Genomic DNA, 5687 nt, shown 5'->3' on the forward strand with positions numbered 1-5687 from the left:
TCTTTTTGTCCCTCGCACCAGAAGCTTCAGGCAATTTTCCCTCCCATTTAAATAGATCGCACATTTAAGGCTACTTAAGGAAAATTATCACTTTGCATATTTTAATTGTTGTGAAGAAAGTGAATAGAAGAGGTCTGCAGCTTGGACTCCGGAGTGGGTCAGATGCTCAACCGTCTGATCCTGCAGCTCCCCACTGTTCCACTAGAGATAACCCGACGGGTTCACAGCCAACCACTCGCATTTCATCAGCATGCAAATGGAGCTCCAAGCACTGTAAGAAGTGGGTCTTTGATATTTACAAACTAGCCGCTAATAACCAAAATGTAATTTGTTTGACATAACTTTAGATTCCCTTATCTGCCTTGCTTAAAAAAAAGAAGAAGAAGAGGGAACCTTGATAAGTCCTTTAGCATTACGAAATCTGAAGATATCATCCATTCAAACTGCAGCTTGCCCTATTAGGTCTGGCAGCATTGTGCTTAGGAAAATTGTATCAGCTACTGTCTTTCCTTTCCTTGCAGCAAGCCATCCCTTCCCTTCCATTTCAAATTCTTTTGTTTAATTTTCCCCTCCCACTTCCCCACTTTAATCAAATGAAATGAAATTCAAATACGATTAAGGCGAGAAACTCTTTCCATTTACCTGTAGAAACATATCTCCTAGTTGATAGCGCGCACGCACACACACACACACACACACACACACACACACAAACCCGGGATATTTCAGACATTAAAGAAGAATATAATATTGCAATTTGCTCCTTCATGTTTCTGGCAAATAACTGGGGGTGGGAGCTGTGGGGAGGGAGAGATAGTCCTGTGTTATAGAACATCATGGAGCTGTAAACAGTCCAAGGATGGCATACATTTGGTTAATTATCAAGATAATGAAAAATTTAAAAGGAGATCTGATGAAAAATGTGATCCTATGTTACACAAATTGCTATTACATTTAATTAGATAGTATGGGGGGGGATGCTCCCCAAGGTATCAATGTTTGTTAGACACGATTTTTAAATTTTACCAAACCTTGTTATACCTGATTTTTAAATTTTACCAAACCAGAACAACAACCACACGCCACCAAGATCTAACCAACCAGCTACTTTGCAGCCTGATGCCTTGAAGCACGTCAAGAGGAGAATTTGAATAGCTCAGCATCACTTGGCTAAATTACAAATAATTATGTGCTGCCTTTGGCTGGTCTACCTTTGTCTGCAGTTTCCAAACACTGGGCTGATTGAGCTCTTGATGTGCAGTACTCATGATGTGAGAAACTCAGGGCAACAGTTACGTCTTTACCAACGAAAAGGCATCATCCATCAGTCAACTGAAAAGTCACAAAAGAATTATTTTAGTACCTGCAAATTCTTAAGTAGGCAAAACTGCATTCATTTCTTTTTTATATACGTTTTTTCAATTTTTTTAATTTTCATACAAATAACCACATGTATACCATTACATCATAATCAACACTATTTTGCATTATTCAATATTATATCAGTTCCTCTTACCATCAACCCCCAAAGACTATCATTTGCTCTTCTGCTTTCCATATACCATATTTATACCATAACTTGCCTCTTCTCGCTCTCTCCTCCTCCCTATCTCCTTTCTTCCCTCTATCATCCTTCATTTCTCTACCTCCCCTTTCTCCTTCTCCTCTCTCCTTTCCACTCCTTCTTTCTCTCCTCCTCTTCCCCCCCTCTCTCCTAACCCCTCTCTTCTTCCTCTTGTCTCCCTTCTCTCTTCCACTCTCTTTGTCTCGCTTGCATGGTGCATTCATTTCTTTATCTAATATATTTAAAGCTATTCGTCATAGCAAACGTTAGCAGCAGATAATAGCAATAGGACTTAAGACTTATATACTGCTTCATAGTGCTTTTACAACCCTCTCTAAGTGCTTTACAGAGTCCACATATTGCCCTCAACAGTCTGGGATCCTCATTTTAACCAATCTCGGAAGGATGGAAGCCTGAGTCAATCTTGAGCCAGGTCAGGATCGAACGTCTGGCAATGAGCAGTGAGTTAGCCTGCAATGCTGCCTTCTAACCATTGCACCAGCACAGCTCTAATACACATGGCTTACAAACATTCCTATCATGAGCTCCGTCAGTTTCTTCTGCCACTTGTATATTTCATTCTCTCTGCTACTTGTGTTATTTGGCCTTTTAAGTTCGCCATATCTCCACCAGATAGACTGAGAGCTAGAGACTTGTTTAAGGTCCCAACCTGAGATTCATGTTATGCAGTCATTTAGACTGGAGTTTCTCATGCCTTGATTCAGGTAACAGTTGGCTTGAGGGAGCTGAATGCAGCTTCCCAAAGTTTGGATGCCGTTCCCAGAGACCTTCCACTGCTGGGATCAAAATGTAATATTTAATAAGGTGGTAGAAAATTATTCAGTTCGACACTGGAGAGTCATGCATTATTTACACTGTTAGTTATACTTAATTTGCTTTTAGCCAAAGACCTTTGCAATGAGGTAATCATATTACCTATATTTAATTTTAATTAAATGAAATCAAAATTAGGTTCCATTCTAGCCCCACCTTCTGCTTTTTCAACTGCAGTTCCTGGCTCACCAGCCAAAAGCCGAGGGTGGCCCCTCAGCCCAGGAAAAAGCGTGAATCCCTGGTGTGTTCACTCTATTTTGAAGCCCCTTATTTATCTTCTGCTTAACCCTACACTGGGAGAGGTTCCAGTTTTCATAGGTCACTTGAGAAGAGAGCAGAAAGGTTCAGTCTCCGGAGAAGAGTCATGACCCCAACATTTTGGGCACCATGGACCGGTACCAGGGATGAAATCCAGCAGGTTCTGACAGGTTCTGGAGAACCAGTAGCGGAAATTTTGAGTAGTTCAGAGAACTGGCAAATGCCACCTCTGGCTGGTCCCAGAGTGGGGTGGGAATGGAGATTTTGCAGTATCCTTCCCTGGAGTGGGGAAGGATGCTACAACATCTCCATTCCCAAGCCCACCAAGCCACACCACACCCACCAAGCCATGCCCACAGAACCGGTAGTAAAAAAATTTGAATTTCATCACTGACTGATACCACACAGAGAGGTTTTTCCATGGACTAGAGGGGGCATGGTTTTGTGTGCTGCCTGCTTCCCGCAGATTAGGTTTCGTTTGTTTGGGTGGACCGGTTTCTGGAAAGCCCAGTACTGGTACACAGATTGGGTGCTGGTACACGGACTGGGGGTTGGGGACCCTTTTTATATTAACTCCAATTCATTATTTCAAACTTGCCATTCTGACAATGGCAAGTGCTGAAACTCAGGCCGAAAGGGTGATTCATAATTTGTGATCCTTTCTATCTGAGAATGATAGCAATAGTAATAGCACTTAAGACTTATATACCACTTTACAGTGCTTTACAATCCTTTCTAAGCGGTTTACAGAGATAGACCCTGTCAAGATGCAGAGGCTGCAGGCTGAACATCCCCATCACATTTCCCACTTAGGGATCTCTCTTCAGATTTTAGCTGCAAGCATTTCTATTTCTCTGGCCTGTTTTTTTTTAATTGTTATGATCTGACAGGCAGTATCATAAGCATTCCATAATTTCAATTCTAGATCAGCATCTCTCTGCTGCCTTTGGAACGCTTCTCAATTCTTCACCTGTGGGATATGTGATACAGGTAGCCCTCGATTTACAGCAGTACTGAAGAAAGTGACTTGCATCCATTTTTCACACTTACGACCACTGCAGCATCCCCATGGTCACACGATCAAACTTCATCTGCTTGGCAACCAACTCATGTGTGGCGGTGGCAAGTGCCTGGGGGGGGGGGAAGGTCATGCGATCAGCTTCTGCGACCTTCTGGCACGCAAAGTCAATGGGGAAACCAACCCCCCTTAAGAACCGTGTTACTAATTTAACAACCGCAGTGATTCATTTAACAACTGTGGCAAGACAGGTCGTAAAATGAGGCAAAATTAACTTATTTTATTTATTTATTATTTTAGGAAATTTACATTGCCTCCTATTCTCCCATGGTGGCTCAAGGCTGCTTACAAGAATATAAAAGCTTCATATAAAAACAATAAAACTAATAAAAGAAAGAATCATATAATAAATTAATATAATAATAAATTAGTAAATTAATATAATGATATAATAAAATAATCTCCCGCTGCGTGACAACACATCACGAGCCATTTAATGGGCTCCATTCCGCTCTGTGTTCCCAAGGCCCTTAACAAATGTGCTGGACCTTCCCTTAAGACCCTTTTACTTAGCAACAGAAATCTTGGGCTCCATTGTAGTCATAAGTCGAGGACTACCTGTACATTTACCTGTTCTCAGCAGATCAGAGCAGCAGCAGATCAGTAACCAGATGATGAGGGGATGCGCAGTCTGAAGCTGGCAGAGAGCAGTGTGCAAAAGAAGTGGTGTGCCCTAGTCTGACCCCCTCTTTAGCCTATAGCATGGGCAATCACACAGCAGAAAAGGACCCAGGGCATCAATTTATCTTCTACAGGCTGCTTACCCATGCAAGATTTAAAGGAGATTGCTGACATGCATGGGAAGGAAAACAGGTCTGGGATTGTATCACCATTGCTAGCACATCGGTCCCCATTTTCATGAAATTTAATTGCTTGCCACTGGCCTCTTGCCAGTACTGATATTCAGAGATACAGGAGTTGATCCAACATTAATATGGCTCCAAGACATCCTAATATTATAGCTGTGTTCATATGCATAAAAGAATCTAAAGAAATAAAGCACCGATACTAGCTTTTCCATTAAGGAACATTTCACAATCTACTGTCCAAATATTTTATAAGTGCTACCGCTTCCAATGACAGGTAAACCGTGGATTGTGAAAATTCACAGACCTATAAAAAGATTTCAGGTAAATGGAGCCCAATTCAAAACCAGACATCTATGTACTTATTGAAAAAACCATTTTTTTCTGAATAAATATAATAGCAATTGCTTTAATTGTACATGTCTGGTAGAAACTTACATCCTTCTTGACCATTATATGACCTCACACATCTCCCCCAAAAGACCAAAGTTTGGGCTTCTTTTTACGATCCGCTAACTATTGCGCAAAGATCCTCATGAATTCTTTTCAACTGGCAACATTCTTCTGATTTTTGCCTTTTTTGTCCTCGACCCACAGCAAAAAGGAGCTTAAAATTGCTTTCCAGATTAAACTTAATGTTTTCTCTCTTCTGTCTATATGATTTTTGCTGTGGCCATTTGCTGTGGCTACATTTCCTCCACAACATGGCTGATGGTCAGGGTTGGGGACTGGCACTTTGGAACACGCAGGTCAGTCATTATCCAAGATTTCCTGTGTGCTTTTGAAGGAATACCAGCTTGCCTTTTATTCATGAGTCTAGTTTAGATCTGTAGTTAGGCTTAGAGTTTTCTGGAGAAACTACCAGTCCTGTGCTGTATAAAAATTCCATGAAACTGGAAACGGAGCCTGATTTTCTTGTGTGGTACTGGTGTGCCAAATGAGGGTTTTTGCTACTTCTGCTGACAAAGGGTTCCGGACCCCATACTCTGGTGGGGGGCTGTACTTTGTCTTCTCCACGCGTACTCCTTGATGTTGTCAGCCATGAGGCCATAACCGGCTATTCACTCAGCAAGCCATAATAATGTCATTCAACAGCATGTTCAATTACATGCCATTCCTATCATGTCAATTGTGGCTAAATCCTAAT

This window comes from Natrix helvetica, assembly GCF_964273705.1.
Source record: "Natrix helvetica genome assembly, chromosome: 1".
NCBI lineage: Eukaryota > Metazoa > Chordata > Lepidosauria > Squamata > Natricidae > Natrix > Natrix helvetica.